This window comes from Bubalus bubalis, chromosome 9, assembly GCF_019923935.1.
Source record: "Bubalus bubalis isolate 160015118507 breed Murrah chromosome 9, NDDB_SH_1, whole genome shotgun sequence".
NCBI lineage: Eukaryota > Metazoa > Chordata > Mammalia > Artiodactyla > Bovidae > Bubalus > Bubalus bubalis.
In genome coordinates, this window is record NC_059165.1 from 51,986,309 (window position 1) to 52,003,020 (window position 16,712).

The 16,712-nt window shown below is 40.6% G+C and overlaps 1 protein-coding gene and 1 pseudogene across 4 annotated transcripts in view; both read right to left on the reverse strand.

Annotated features, from left to right (window-relative positions):
• The window catches only part of SPINK5 (serine peptidase inhibitor Kazal type 5), a 264,208-nt gene that overhangs the window by 204,475 nt on the left and 43,021 nt on the right, over positions 1-16,712 (reverse strand). The window lies entirely within an intron of this gene.
• LOC112586879 overlaps positions 1-16,712 on the reverse strand; it is a 63,538-nt pseudogene that overhangs the window by 3,798 nt on the left and 43,028 nt on the right.

Here is a 16,712-nt window from a genome sequence, read left to right on the forward strand (position 1 = left end):
CATTATAAAATTGAAAGGAAAGAGCTGGAATGATGAGACAGAATCAGACAAGCAGCCACTTGCATTAAGGAAGCTGGACCAGTTGAGCGGCCAGCAAAGTCCACATTCTTGCTGTGTACCTGGGTATTAGAGGGTGGGCAGGTATCTGTGGGAAGAAACTCATTTCAGACCTTAAGCTAGTTCCCATCCCCTTTTAATACCAGACAAACAAACTGAAAAGGAGCTGCCCCGTGCTCAGGTATACTGCATGCTAATCCTGTACTCCTTGGGAGAAGAGAAGCAGTAGGAAATGTTTTCTACAAGTCTTTTCCTGGCAGACAGAGAGCTGAGTCAGACAGTTGGCTGAAATTGTGAAAGGGTAGACAGGCAGCTTAACAGAGGGTGGTGCAGGTTTCTTGTTACTTAGCCTTTCCCAGGAACTGGGGAGCAGGATGCTCGTACTACAGTGAGAGCAGATATTTAGAAAGAGTGGGAGGTGTACTGGTGAAGGAGAAATATGCCAATTTGGAAATCCAAGGTCTTGAATTTGTTGAAAAAGCTATTGAAATGATGACAGCGAATACAATGGGGTGTGGTTTAGTAGAAACAGGCAGTAGCCTTGAACTTAGGAAATTGTACCTTTGAATTTCAGTGTTGGAACAAACTTTGAAAATCATGCAAATGGAAAACATTTTGAAATGTTAATCAATATGAATTTGTTGCCAGAATTTTGCTTAATTCCTCATTTCTTCCCACATTCAATCAGCTAAGCATTCTCCATCATTGCTGTGGAGATGAAGTGACAGAAGAAAGCAGAGAAAGCAAAGGGAGTCGGTTGCTGGTTTGGAGTTTAGCAACCCACACATTATGCCTCAGATATAGATGCATAAGGTTTTGAAAGAATATATGATATGGTGATGATATAAATGATAAGAGAAAGTTTACCTTGAAAGCAAAAGATGGGTTCCAAAGGCTAAAAACAAAAAGATAAAAGAGACTTAGAAGACAGTTGGACAAAGAATGAGAAGAAATAGCCGGAGAGACCTTAAACACAGCACTGAGTCAACATCCAAAAATGACCAGTGTCCATCTGAGCAGGACCATGTGTAACCAGGACCCAGGAATAGAAGCTACAGCCTTCGGACATGAAGTCTTACATGCTGCCTGTACTGAGGAGCTATGCTGAGGTCCTTCCTTTGACAGAAGCTAGCATCTAGCACACTGATAATCAAGCACAAGTGAAAGCCATTGATACCCTGGCCCATAAGCTTGTGCGATCCCCATCCAGCTTATCCTAGAATTGTCGAGTATTTTTTTAAATGAAACAATTGTATTCAAATTCTCCAAAATTTATACTCAGTATGTTGTTTTCAACATGTTTCATTTTATAAAATGGTTGCATTGTTTCACTTTTCTTTTATAGTTTTCTTTTATACTTTTTCTGTACAGTTCTTCAATAGAAGCCAGAGTCCTGAATTGCTCAGTTAGAAGCCCCTGTTTAAATTTCTTCTCAATATCCATGGCCAACCTCTGTCTTCTAAATGAAATACTTTTGGTCTTTTGAATCCCTGATAGGGTGAGACTGCATTGTTACCCATAACCACACGGCCTAGTTCAGAATCAATCTTAGCATCCAGTTTTGCATTTCTAATCAAATTTACAATCCACCTTTCAGTTTCTTCTGGAGTTACATTCAGTTTACCTGCCAACATGTTAATGGTGGTACACTGATGGATACAGTGTATTTTGAGACAAAAAATTCAAATATAAAGAGTTCAGCATTTTCAATGAAATCCTCAAGTCACCAAGAAGAAATCATTCACTGGCACTGACTCATATTTCCTCAGCTTTTTCTGAGCCCTACCAAAGTCAAAGTTAACATATAAATATTATACAAACTCTGTAACTGGGTTTTTATATGTGTAGGATTCCTGTTGAATAATTTTGACCAGATCTTTTATTAATAGTACCTGCCAGCGTTTTTGAACATCTTTGTTTGCATGACTACTGGTAAAGAATCCACCTGCAATGCGGGAGACCTGGGTTCAATCCCTGGGTTGGGAAGATCCTCTGGAAAAGGGAAAGGCTACCCACTCCAGTATTCTGGCCTGGAGAATTTCATATGCTATACAGTCCACAGGGTCGCAAAGAGTCGGACACAGCTGAGTGACTTTCACCTTCACTATGGTCAAAAAGCATAGAATATGTAGATACATTGTATAAAGCATGTTAAGATACTGTGGCTCACAAAGGAAGAGATCAATAATGCTATTATAATCTTTGGGGGTGATGGAAGAAAACAGAGACCAGTGAATGAGCTGTGTTTGCTACTGAAGAGACTAAAGTGGCAAACTCACAGAATTATTATCTATGATCTCTTTTAGCCACATAAGGTCTTACATGGCTGCATCCCAATTCCGCATGAAGACTTCAGAGGCCAGTTTTCCCCAGGGTGATCTCAAAGCATTTCTATCCATTGTGGGAACCAACACTCTAAAAAAGTAAAAATATTCTGCTGCTCCAGAGTAATTTCCACCTTTATATTGGAACTTTGCATACCAGCAGAGTGGATCTAAATATAGAATTGTCAAGTCTACATCAGCCTCCTGGGACACTTGTATACCAAAGAAATAGATACTTAGAGGGGTTGATAGTTTAGAAGAAAAACTCTCCCAATACATGGACTTACTGGGTGGGAATGAAGAAAGTCTCCAGGATTTCTCCTGTAGCTGACAATCAAAAAAATAGTTTACCCTCTATGATTTTCAGAATAATGATCCCCAGTGATGCCTGCATTCTAATCCCTATAATCTGTGAATATGTTGCTTTATATAGCAAAGGAGACTTTGCAGATGTAAGTGAGTTTAGAATTTTAAGACAGAACGATAAGCCTGGAATATCCTGGAGGATCCAATGTAATTATAAGGGTCCTTATAACAAGAAGGTAAGAGTGTCCGAGTCAGAAAGGGAGCTATGTCAATGGAAGGGGAAGTTGGAGTGATGTAGGACTGTGAACCAAAGACTATGGGTATTCTCTACAACCTGAAGGCAAAGAAATGCATGTTCTCCTAGAACCTCCAGAGGGAAGCATCTTGTTAATAACACAGAATCTTGAGCCTTTCTCTAGATCTACGAAATCAGATTATCTGAATTTGGGTCCAGACTTATCTAATTTTTAACACTATTCAGGCTATGCTATATAGTCCGTCTATACTAGCCCATGCACAGCAGGTTGAAAACCACTGGATCTAAACTGACAGATCAGTCTCTGAGACCACTATCACATTCAGAAATGTTACTGTCCTTTACCACATGAACACCAAGTGGTCACTCAGTTTCATAAAAACACTTAAAGGGATCATGATGTCATCACCTCTTGAATAATACAGCTTCCATTTATTGAATATATCCTTAAGACAATCAATGTGCTAATATTTTATGCATTATCTCATTTAATCTTAGAGCAACCTTATAAAACAAGTATTGATAATATAAGTTGTGCATGCTAAATTGCTCGAGTTGTGTCTGATTCTTTGCGACCCTATGGACTGTAGCCCACCAGGTTCCTATGTCCATGGGATTCTCCAGGCAAGAATACTGGAGTGGGTTGCTGTGCCCTCCTCCAGGGGATCTTCCCAACCCAGGATTGAACCCTCGTCTCTTGATTCTCCTGCATTGCCTGGTAGGTTCTTTACCAGTAGCACCACCTGGGAAGCCAACACTAAAAATGATCTAGGAAAGTTAACTGTAACAACATGGAAAGGGTAAAAGTATGGTTAACATGTAACTGGACTTGCTGTTTTTGATGCAACTGGGGAGGAGGAGACAGGATCTCAAACCAGTTCGACTCATTCCTACCAAGGTACCGATGTGAGGCTTCCCTTCCATATCACCTCTCCTCCTACAGGTGTTCAGAAGGCCTCCTGTCATCTCACCAACATCTTAGAATATATCTGGTAAAAAAAAAAAAAAGTTGTTTCCATACAGGGAAAGAAGAATAGAGCTGAGCAAAGTTTTGGTCCCAAAGAGCTGTAATTCTCAGAGGACACTGACTAGCCTTTGCTAGTGTCTCATTAGGAGGTCTTTACAAAATGTGAAGAGGACAGTATGGCATCGATGACTCATGACAGTGGTTCAAATGCCTAATGTGATCCCGTGAGGTACATTAATGATCTGACTCTCATCTTGTGATAGAGGATGTCTCCCTATCGATAGTTGATGGGCCTTAGTGCCAATTCCACAGCACCCCCTCTCATTCCCTTGGGTATTGTGAGCCCCAGACAGGCTAGGCTTCACCAATCTCCTCTCTCAACACCATCTTGCTGCCACATCTTAACTTCTAGCCCATGGGATTTTTATTTGATATTAGGAGGCAGTGCTATGTGACTCCTACTCTATTTCCAAACCAACTGTTTCAGCACATACTTTGTATTCTACTTCCTTCCAGACATTCTGGCTTTTGCTTCTAAAAGCCAGACTCAAAATCCTTTTTCTCAAAGTACTTTCGCAGCCTTGAGTTTCTAAATTCTGATAGTATAAACTGACAGTGGATGTATGAGGTTCAAGGGCATGTAGAAGAGGGGGAAAAAAGAGGGCTCTATATACAATGTTGCAATATACTATTCTCCTCCATAACCATAATTCCCAGGGTCAAGTAGGCAATAAGAGGTGAAGCCAGGAATTATACCCCTCTCTCTCTAAGGAGTGAGTTACCATTTCCTTCTCCAAGGGATCTTCCTGACCCAGGGATCAAACCTGGGTCTCCCGAATTGGAGTCAGACGCTTTAACCTCTGAGCCACCAGGGAAGCCCTCTCTCTCTAATGCCAAAGTCTAAATAACATCTAGTTATTCATTGGACATCTCTAACTAGTGAACTCAAGCCTAAATGCCAGCTAACTCTACCCATCGGTCCTAGATGTGGGCTTACGAGACAGTTAAAAGTTCCTCTTTCCCAGGACAATCATTAAGATACCTGAAGATAATTACTCGGGCATCTGAGTCATCGCTGAGCTAAGTTACCACCAAGTTCTTTCTACTCTTCTTTACACACATGGGGTTTCTTATTTTTTGTCATCCTGGACCTACTTTTGAATATCTACAATTACTTCATGTGTCCCTCTTGACTTGTGACTTTCCTAAATAAGTTGTATCATCACAGCTAGGAAAGTCCAAAGTCAACTACAGAAACTTCTCTGATCTTGTCCCCGACACCACATTCCTAAAGCGAAGGATAAGTGTACCTTGCAGTATGTGTGCAGATTTCTACTTCATCTGTCTGCCAGATACTTACAAGCTCAGGGAAGACATTTGGGATTAATTTAGGGTGTGCCTCAACTTCTCCCTGGAGCCCAAAGAGCACTCACATGACCAGGGCATACAGAAGTTGATAAGGAGAGGAAAAAGCCTTGTGAATGTATAACACAGCAGTAGATTTAGTGAAAAAGAGAATGTGAAGTCAGCACAGGGGAGCCCCTACTTCAGAAACCTCAGTTGGAGGACAGCAAAAGATAAGGTGGGCCTGTTTGCAGAATAATACAGTGAAAGGGGCAGGAGTCTGTAGCTGATCTACCAATAACTTTCTTTGGGACTTTGAACAATCATTTAACACTCTGGATTTTATTCTTCCCATATGTAAAATAATACAGTTAAACTAGAGTGGTTTCTAAAAATATTTGATTATGCACTTCGATCAAAAAACCATTTCTGCTGACGCATGCGAAATTATGTCTATTTTATTTATTTATAAAGATGTCCATTTCATCATAGGGACCAGATGCAAAAGTAGGAAGTCAAGAGACATGTGGAGTAACAGGCAAGTTTGGCCTTAGAGTGAAACAATGAAGCAGGGCAAAGGTTACCAGAGTTTTGCGAAGAGAACACACTGGTCACAGTAAACACCCTCTTGCAACAGCACAAATGATGACTCCACACATGGACATCACCAGATGGTCAACACCAAAATCAGACTGATTCTATTCTTTGCAGCCAAAGATGGAGAAGCTCTATACAGTCAGCAAAAACAAGACCGGGAGCTGTGGCCCAGATCATGGGCTCAAACAAGACTGTGGCCCAGATCATGGGCTCCTTATTGCCAAATTCAGACTTAGATTGAAGAAAGTAAGAAAAAGCACTGGGCCATTCAGGTATGACCTAAATCAAATCTCTTATAATTATACACTGAAAGTGGAAAAAAAAATCAAGGGATTATATCTGATAGAGAGTACCTGGATGGAGGTTCATAACATTGTACAGGAAGCGGTGATAGAAAAACATCCCCAAGAAAAAGAAATGCAAAAAGGCACAATGGTTGTCTGAGGAGGCCTTACAAATAGCTGTGAAAAGAAGAGAAGTTAAAGGCAAAGGAGAAAAGGAAAGATATACCCATCTGAATGCAGAGTTCCAAAGAAAAGCAAAGAGAGATAAGAAAGCCTTCCTAAGTGATCAGTGCAAAGACATTAGAGGAAAACAATAGAATGGGAAAGACTAGAGATCTCTTCAAGAAAATTAGAGATACCAAGGAAAGATTTTATGCAAAGATGGGCACAATAAAGGACAGAAATGGTATGGACATAAGAGAAGCAGAAGGTATTAAGAAGAGGTGGCAAGAATACATAGAAGAACTATACAAAAAAGATCTTCAAGACCCAGGTAGCCACGATGGTGTGATCACTCACCTAAGCCAGGTATCCTGGAGTGTGAAGTCATGTGGGCCTTAGGAAACATCACTATGAACAAAGCTAGTGGAGATGATAGAATTCCAGCTGAGCTATTTCAAATTCTAAGAGATGATTTTGTTAAAGTGCTACACTTAATATGCCAGCATATTTGGAAAACTCAGCAATGGCCACAGGACTGGAAAATGTCTGTTTTCATTCCAAACCCAAAGAAAGGCAATGCCAAAGAATATTCAAACTACCACACAATTGCATTCATCTCACAGGCTAGCAAAGTAATGCTCAAAACTCACCAAGAGGCTTCAACAGTAGCTCAGCTGGTTAAGAATCTGCCTGCAATGTGGGAAACCTGGGTTCTATCCCTGGGTTGAGAAGATCCTCTGGAGAAGGGAAAGGCTACCCACTCCAGTATTCTAGCCTGGAGAATTTCATGGACAGAACTGCCTGGCAGGCTGCAGTCCTTGGGGTCACAAAAAGTAGGACATGACTGAGCAACTTTCACTTTCACTTTATTTCAGACTTCAACAGTGAGTGAACTGAGAACTTCCAGATGTTCAAGCTGGATCTAGAAAAGGCAGAGGGACCAGAGATCAAATTGCCAACATCCGTTAGATCATAGAAAAAACAAGGTAATTCCAGAAAAACATCTACTTCTGCTTCTTTGACTACACTAAAGCCTTTGACCATGTGGATTACAACAAACTTAACAATTCTTAAAGAGATGGGAATACAAGACCACCTTCCCTGTCTCCTGAGAAACCTGTATGCGGGTCAAGAAGCAACAATTAGAACTGGACATTGAACAATGGACTGGTTTCAAAATGGGAAAGGAGTACCACAAGGCTGTATATTGTCACCCTGCTATTTAACTTATATGCAGAGTACATCACATGAAATGCCAGGCAAGATGAAACACAAGCTGGGCACAAGATTGCGGGGACAAATATCAATAACCTCAGATATGCAGATGACACCACCCTTAAGGCAGAAAGCGAAGAGGAACAAAAGAGCTTTTTGAAGGTCAAAGAGAAGAGTGAAAAAGTGGCTTAAAACTCACCATTCAAAAGACTAAGATCATGGCATCCGATCCCGTTACTTCATGGCAAATAGATGGATAAACAATGGAAACAGTGACAGACTTTATTTTCTTGGGCTCCAAAATCATTGCAGATGATGACTGCAGCCATAAAATTAAAAGACACTTTTGCTCCTTGGAAGAAAAGTTATGACCAACCTAGACAGCATATTAAAAAGCAGAGATATTACTTTGCCAACAAAGGTCTTATAGTCAAAGCCATGGTTTTTTCAGTAGTCATGTATGAATATGAGAGTTGGGGCATAAAGAAGGCTGAGTACCAAAGAATTGATGCTTTTGAACTGTGATGTTGGATAAGACTCTGAGAGTCCCTTGGACTGCAAGGAGATCAAACTAGTCAATCCTAAAGGAAATCAATCCTGAATATTCATTGGAAGGACTGATGCTGAAGCTGAAGCTCCAATACTTTGGCCACCTGATATGAAGAGATGACTCATTAGAAAAGACCCTGATTCTGAGAAAGAATGAAAGCAGGAGAAGGGAATGACAGAGGATGAGATGGTTGGATGGCATCACGGATGAGTTTGAACAAGCTCCAGGAGATAGTGAAGGACAGGGAAGCCTGGCATGCTGCAGTCCATGGGGCTGCAGAGTCGGACATGACTGAGCAACTGAACAACAACAAAAGGCCTGCTTTTTGTTGGGATTTCCTAGGCAAGAATATTGGAGTGGGTTGCCATTTCCTTCTCTAGGGGATCTTCCTGACCCAGGGATCAAACCACATCTCCTTCATTGACAGGTATATTCTTTACTGCTGAGCCAGCCGGAAAGCCCAAAGAATATTCAATCTGAATATACTATGTATTGTACAAAGCATACCACAAAAGTTTCTAAATAATTAGACTTTTAAAATAGCAGTCAAAATTTTAATATATTTTCCTTCATCCCAGTAAGTCATTATGAGCATCTAGAGTAGGAATTAGTGAACTTTTTTCTATAAGGGACCAAATAGTAAACAGCATCCTATCTCCACTTCAAGAACAGTTCTGCTTATATTTTGTTTACTTTTTCAAAATGGAAAAAATTGCATGTATCAAAGTGTCCCAGGAAGGAAGAAGAGGTGGGGGGGGGGCGGGGAATGGAGGGAAGTAGGAAGGAAGAAAAGGAAGTATCACGTGTTTTTCTAGCAAATGAACTTCTATTACATTCATCTAAAATGGTACTGAATCATCAGCAACACTGGGACTACACCTCAGTTAACCTTAAAATCTAAACATTTGATATTATACTGTATTTTCATTTTTTCTCTTAAGAGTTTCCTGTTTTGTTATTAAGATTCTTTTCTGAAAATAGAAATTGCATTAAAGGAAAGAGACCATGACTATATTTGGGCCTAAAGAACCAGAAGCAAGATCTTTTAGCACCCTCTTGTGTCTAGTATTAGTGATAACAGCAAACCTGCTAAGTATTGTTGCTGCTGCTGCTGCTACTGCTAAGTCGCTTCAGTCCTGTCTGATTCTGTGCGACCCCGTTCAGTCCTAAATCACAATCCCATGGACTGTAGCCCACCAGGTTCCTCTGTTCGTGGGATTCTCCAGGCAAGAATACCGGAGTAGGTTGCCATTTCCTTTTCCAGAGTGCCGGGGACCAGCCCCGGCTGATCCAGGGTATTCGAAGGAGAGACGGCTAGGCGAGGGTCAGGGAATAACTGCTTAATTACACTTTAATTAAGGATACAAAGAGTAATAGAATAAGGATAGCTCAGTGAGGAAATTCAGTGGAGAAAAGCGGCTGAAATAAGGATAGCTCAGTAGGAAAATTCAGTGGAGAAAAGAAGCTGAGTGGCTTGGTTTACGCGGAAAATCAATATAACCCGTGACACCAGGTTAGCTCTGACCACGGAGGCCACAGGCGCCCTCTCGAATAGCGGAAGGTGCCCCACTTTAGACACCTTCTCGAGTGGGTCTTAGAAGCCCAGGCAAATAAATGGTCGCAGAGGACATCCGCGCTCCAGATGGACGCTCAGCCAGAAGTTAAAGGGAAGAATGACATGGGGAGACCAAGTTTCAGTGAACAAGGCCCGCACTTTATTTTCCAAAGTAGTTTTTATACCTTAAGGTATGCATAGAGGATAATGGGGGAAGGGGTGGAGTCATGCAAGGACAGCAGTTCCTGGTTCTAATCTAAGCCAGGCTTTCAAACTTATCATATGCAAAAGTTCAGGTGATTGACATCATCTTCTGGCCCGGAGGCCTGTTAACATTTTAAGAAACTTATTTTTCTCTAAAGGTGATTATTCCAAAGTCAGGCACCAGCCTTCCAAAAAGCATTGGACAAAGCTGCATTTTACATTTCTATACACCCATTATATCAATCAATACACTGCCAAAGACACAGTAGGTAAGGAGTATGGAGACTTAGCAGCAAACATTGGCCCAACAAGTGAAAAACCCTTCACCAATACATTTTCTAATCAATCTTTTAACTACTCAAAGGAATCTGTGTTTAGGCAGTTTAGAACATCTCCTGCCTCTCACAGTTGGGAGGCTCTGAACAATCACATGTGGCCGGAAAAACCTATTCAGGCAGGCTAGAGGATTTCCAAAGGAGTTTGTAGGTTAAACACTGTCACACCCAGGAATTATTAACTGGAGCTGTAAGCTAACTCTTTTTCCAGAGAGAGGTAGTGGGAGACAGCCCCCCGTAAAGTCAGAGGTGTAGGTGAAAGCACAAAGCAGAAAGTAGGCAGACTCTGGTTTTGGGGGTAGATGCTCGAGAATTTCCAGGGGGACTCCTGAGGCTCGATCCCGCCTTTGCGTATGCCGAGCCTCCTTCCTCATGACCTTTGTCATGGGCGGAGTGCCTCACGCTGGCTCCCGGCAGTGATAGAATTCCAGTTGAGCTATTACAGATCCTCACTCAATATGCAATATGCCGGCTCCCAGCACCAGAGGATCTTCCTTACCCAGGGATCAAATCTGTATCTCCTGCATTGGCAAGTGGATTCTTTACCGGTGAACCACCAGGGAAGCCCCTGCTAAGTATTAGGGATATGAAACTCCAATACTTTGGCCACCTCATGCGAAGAGTTGACTCATTGGAAAAGACTCTGATGCTGGGAGGTATTGGGGGCAGGAGGAGAAGGGGATGACAGAGGATGAGATGGCTGGATGGCATCACAGACTCGATGGACATGAGTTTGAGTGAACTCCGGGAGTTGGTGATGGACAGGGAGGCCTGGCATGCTGCGATTCATGGGGTCGCAAAGAGTCAGACACAACTGAGCGACTGAACTGAACTGAACAAAGTCTAAGGCATCAGCCTAAGGCACACAACTTTTATGTATCAAAAATGTAAAAAATTAATAAATTAACACCTCAATTGGGCTTCCCAACTGCAGTCCTTGGGATTACACAGTTGGACATGACTCAGCGACTGAACTGAACTGGGAGACCAGAAGGTGGAGCTCTCATGCCCTGCAACAATAGCAGAGCCTAACAGAGAAGAAAGACTCCTCTTTTTTCCCAGCAACAACTCGGTCCATGAAAATCCATGGACTCTATTTACTACAGCCCTCCCAACCTCCTTTTCCCGTCTATAAAAGAATTTCCCTCTCCTTGCTGTCTGGGGACTTGCATGTGGCTTGCTAGTCATGGATGCAGACCCCAAATTGCAATTCTAATCCCCCATAAACCCATTTTTTGCTGGAGAAATAGGTAGCAGTCTATTTTAGATCAACACTTTGGTGGCACATACAGGAATTTAGAGAAGACCCCCAATAACTCTAGGGCTGGTGAGAAACAAGTGCAGTACCCATACTGAGCCCACCATTACTCATGGCTTTTCTCCCTGACCCCGGAGTTTAAAGGATGTCTCTCTTGGATCAAAGCTTCCCCCAACTTTTTGCATTTTGAAGTTCTTTTTTAGATCTATTTTCAGGTTTCATCTTTTCTAGGAAGGCCTTCTTCTATATGGAAGAGGTCATGGCATTTTGATCTGATTTGAAACCAGATTGTTCCAGTTGGACTGGTTTGGCCTTTGAGCCATCTTTTTTTTTTTTTTTTTTTTTTTTTTTTTGAACAAGGGCTGTTCTATGGGGACTGAGCTGAGAAGCCTTGACGTAGGTCCCTCTAGGACCAGACTGTTACTCAGAAATGGTTAATATTAGGCCTACAGATTGTGAGAGATATTTGAACTGTTTGAGCTATAAGCTGTTAAGGTGTTTTGAAAATTATTCTGTTGCCCTAGAGAAAAACTTCTGAGAATCAGACTCCAGTTGTCTAAGTATTTTGTAGGCACTCTCCCTTCAGGGATTTGAGCTGATTTTATGTTGAAAAACCATAGTCTTTCCTCATGCATGTTTCTAACTAAATGGACCAAGCTAACCAAAGGCAATTTAGAATATATCAGTGGCCATTGAGAGGAACTTTTAAAACACCTAAACTTACTTTTCTTTTTTTGTTTGTTTGTTTAATATATTTATTTGGTTGTGCTTGGTCTTATTTATGGCACACAGAATTTTCAATCTTCATGTGGCATGTGGGATCTAGTGCCCTGACCAGGGATCGGAACCCAGCTCCCTTACATTGAGGGTGCAGAGTGTTAGCCACTGGACCACTAGGGAAACTCCCAAACTTAATTTTCTTAAAACTAAATTGGACTACCATAGCTCTAAAATTTCTCAAACTAAATAGAATGTCTATTTTGATGTGTATATTTTGAGGATTCCAACATTATCAGGAGCCTAAAATTGCCTCTCTCTGCAAAATAAGATTTTAAGATTAACTGATGCAAATAAAGGATTAAAGAAAGTGAAAATGGGTCCAAGAGCTACTGGCGCTTCCTCCTTGGCTCCTTCACCCCTGGTGCCACCTCCAGCGCCATCGGCTCTGTCTGCCTCCACTCCTTGTGCCGAGCCCTGCCTCCTTTCTGAGGTTGTATCCCATCCTCCTCCTGTCCTTCTATGCCGCCTACACCTATATACCCTCAGTTCCCCCATACTAATTCTCCCACTAAACTTCCCTTTTTATCAGCAACATGCCTCACTCCCTTTTCCACTGAACTTGTCAGAATATATTGCTTTAAAACTAAGCTTTCTGAGAGATCTGAATAGACCTTTCCCCAAAGAAGACACACAGATGGCCAATAGGCATATGAAAAGATGCTGAACATCACTAGTTATTAGAGAAGTGTAAATCAAAACTACAATGAGATGTCACCTCACACTGGTCAGAATGGCTATTGTCAAAAAATCCACAAACGACAAATGCTGGAGAGGGTGTGGAGAGGAGGGAATACCCCTGTACTGTTCATGAGAATGTAAATTGGAATAGCCGCTATGGAGAACAGCATGGAGGTTTCTTAAAAAATAAAAATAGAGCTACCACATGATCCTGCAGTCCCACTCCTGGGCATGTATCTGGAGAAAACCATGATCTAAAATACATTTACCCCGTGCTCACCCCAGCACTGTTACAATAACCAAGACATGGAAGCAACCTAAATGTCCATCAAGAGATGGATAAAGAAGATATGTTACATATATATAATGGAATATTACTCGGCCATTAAAAAGAATGAAATAATGCCATTTGTAGTAACGTGGATGGACCTAGACAGTGTCACACTGAGTGAAGTAAGTCAGACAGAGAAGGAGAAATATCAAATGACATCCCTCATATGTGCAATCTAAAAAGAAATGATACAAATGTACAAAACAGAAAGAGACTCACAAAGTTAGAAAACAAACTTATGGTTGCTGGAAGGAAGGGATAGTTAGGGACTTTGAGAAGGTCATGTATACACTGCTATGTTTAAAATAGATAACCAACAAAGACCTGTTGTAAAGCACACGGAACTCAGCTCAATGTGGCAACCTGGATGGGAGAGGAATTTATGGGAGGATGGATACATGTATATGTATGACTGAGTTTCCTCACTGTCCACCTGAAACTACCACAGCATTGTTAATCGACTATACCCCAATACAAAATAAAAAAGTTTTAAAAAAATTAAACTTTCCGAGAATCCAGAGGCTAACCCTTAATTTCTCATATTCCCTAGACTGAATCTAAACTATGAGCCACAGTCCAAGATCTTCCCAAAGTAACTGAAGATTCTCACAGATTTGCAGAGGAATTTAACACAATCATTCAAACCTATCAACCTGGTATTTCTGTCTTGTGTTAGCTAGTTCATATGCTTGTCAAAGAAGGCCAGCCCAGGACTGGATGAAACTGGGAACACTCTGAAAGGTCTCTAAGAGGACATCTGGGAGACCAGACCGCTAGCTTATTATAATATTAGGCTCAGGCAATAACCGGGTGATTTTATCCAATAACTTTTAGGGTTTTTCCAAAAGTGTATTGATTGAAACAAAGTTGGTGTTTGCACATAAAAGTCTGATTAATCTTGTCGTGACTATTACAATCAACTTCAGATTATTTTTAAAGAAAAAATTTGGTATTCCTTCAGATATCGATTCCACCTAGGTAGCTTTTAACATTGTGTTAAACCAATGGTTAAAGGATGAACCAGGACCTTACCCTTCTAGGAAAAACAACCAGGATGGAATGAGAAATTATGTTCATTCCAGATTTAATTAATCTGCAAATCAGCTCTCTCATATGGAGAATGAGTCACCTCAAAGGAAGACAGCTAAAATTCTCTCTTTTTTTAAAGGATTTTTTAAATTGAAATATAGCTTATTTATAATATTGTGTCAGTTTCTTGTGTAAAGTTATTAGGTTATACATATATACTTTTTCACTATAGGTTATTAGAAAATATTAAACATAGTTCCCCATGCTAAACAGTTGGACTTTGTTAATCTATTTTATATAGTGCAGTTTATATCTGTTAATTCCAAACTCCTAATTCATCCACCTCGTTACCCCTTTGGTAATTGTAAATTTGTTCTCCATGTCTGCAGGTCTGCTTCTGTTTTGTAAATAAGTCATTTGTATCATAATCTGGATTCTACTTATCATAATATGGATAAGTGATACCATATGGTATTCCCCTTTCTCTGACTTCACATAATATGATAATCTCTAAGTTCATCCTTGTTGCTGCAAATGGCATTGTCTCATATTTTTTATGGCTGAGTAGTATTCATATATATATATTATATAGAAATACACACACACCACATTTTATGCATTTGTCAGTACAGATACAATTCTTAATCTTCAATTTCAGCATCTTTACCTATGGCTACTTCAGCCCAGCAGGTTGAATTATATGTTCTTAGGAAGATTCCCTGAAGAAGGAAAAGGCAACTCCTTCCAGTATTCTTGCCTGGGAAATCCTATGGACAGAGGAGCTTGGCAGGCTAAAGTCCATAGAGTTGTCAAAGAGTCAGACACAATTTAGCAACTAAGCAACAACATAGGCTTTCACTTTAGTTAAGGGCAAAACTATCAATATTTTAGATAGTACATATGCTTTTGGAGCAGCTCATGGTTTTTGAATATTGTGGAAACACTATATCTTCCTAATTTTCAACAGAAATTAAATTTTAAATGGCCTTGATGCTCAAGAATTATTGGATACAATATTTTAACCTGCTGTTTTTGCCATTATGAAGATTCCAAGGTGTTCTAAACTTGAGTCTCTGGAAGCTAAAGAAAATCACCTAGTTGACGTTTCTGCAAAGAATGCTGCCCTGAAAGGGACCAACAGCAGCCAAACCTCTGCTTGGTACAAACACTATTTTCCCTAGATGATAACTTAGAAAAAATGGCTAGAGAAGCCCAAAAGTTGACCTCAGAAGAGAAATAACCAAGACTGAAAGTCAACAACTTTTGGTTTGATAAAAAGAAAAAGCTCTGGTTTGGACCAAATGATGATTCAGTCCTGTTGGAGACTGAAATTACCACTCCTCCCCACTCTACATGCATTAAACCATTGGTCTACTGACAAAATAATAGCTTTCATGAATCAGTATTGGTAGGGAAACTGAACAAAGCTGCGAAAAGTGCCTTCCTCACTTGTTCCCACTTGTCCAAAATACAGCACAAGGAAGCATGTTGGTGCTACTTGCTGTCATGCTAACCTGCCTAATGGACCTTTCATGGTCTGGCAAATGCGTTTCATACACCTTCCCCCATCTCATGGATACAAGTATGTTTTAGTCATGGTCTATATGCTTTCACACTGGACTGAAGCCTTCCCTTGCAAATAGATTACTGCCTCTTCTGTGATTAAAATTCTCTTAGAAAAGATTACCCCTACCTGATGAAATCCTCTTCAACTTTATAGTGTTCAAAGAACCCATTTTACAGATCAGGCATTCAACAAGTCTACATCATTTGTATGGTTTTACACTTCCACTATGCTTAATACCCTCAAATCCTTTGGCTTAGTTGAACACACTAATGTCATTATTAAGACTCAGTTGGTAAAATTTGTAAAGACTCTTCAAATACCTTGACCTAAACCTTTGCCATTGGTCCTTTTAAATCTTAGATCCACCTTTTTTGAAACTCATGAGCTCTCGCCCTTGGGGACAGTCACAGGACATGCAAGACAATTGTCCCTGCCTTTTGTGACCCATGATGTAAAAGGAAAGATACTCTACTATTACTAAGGTCTAATTGCTTCTATTAGAAATAATCATGATCTGGTGGAACAGTCTTTTCACAATGTACTCTCAGGAGGTAAAGACCTTAAATATCACACCTTGCAACCTGGAGATTTCATCTATTGGAGAAGACACTTCCAGAAAGACTCTCTTCATCCTCACTGGAAAGGGCCTTGACAGGTCCTGCTATAACAACCCTCATGCCTCCAAATTCAAGAGAATAGACCCTTGAATTCACACCTTATGAAAGCACTGAAGCCTGACTAGACTTGCATGTCATCTGGCGACCTGAAAGTAAAGATGTCCTTGAATTAAAGCAGACCACATTTGATGAGACCACTTTCCCAGGTTATTTAGAACAGAACCATTGGAAGTTTGTTACCAAACCTCTGATGATGGCATAATGCTTCAGATGATCTCCAATATCTATGACTTGAT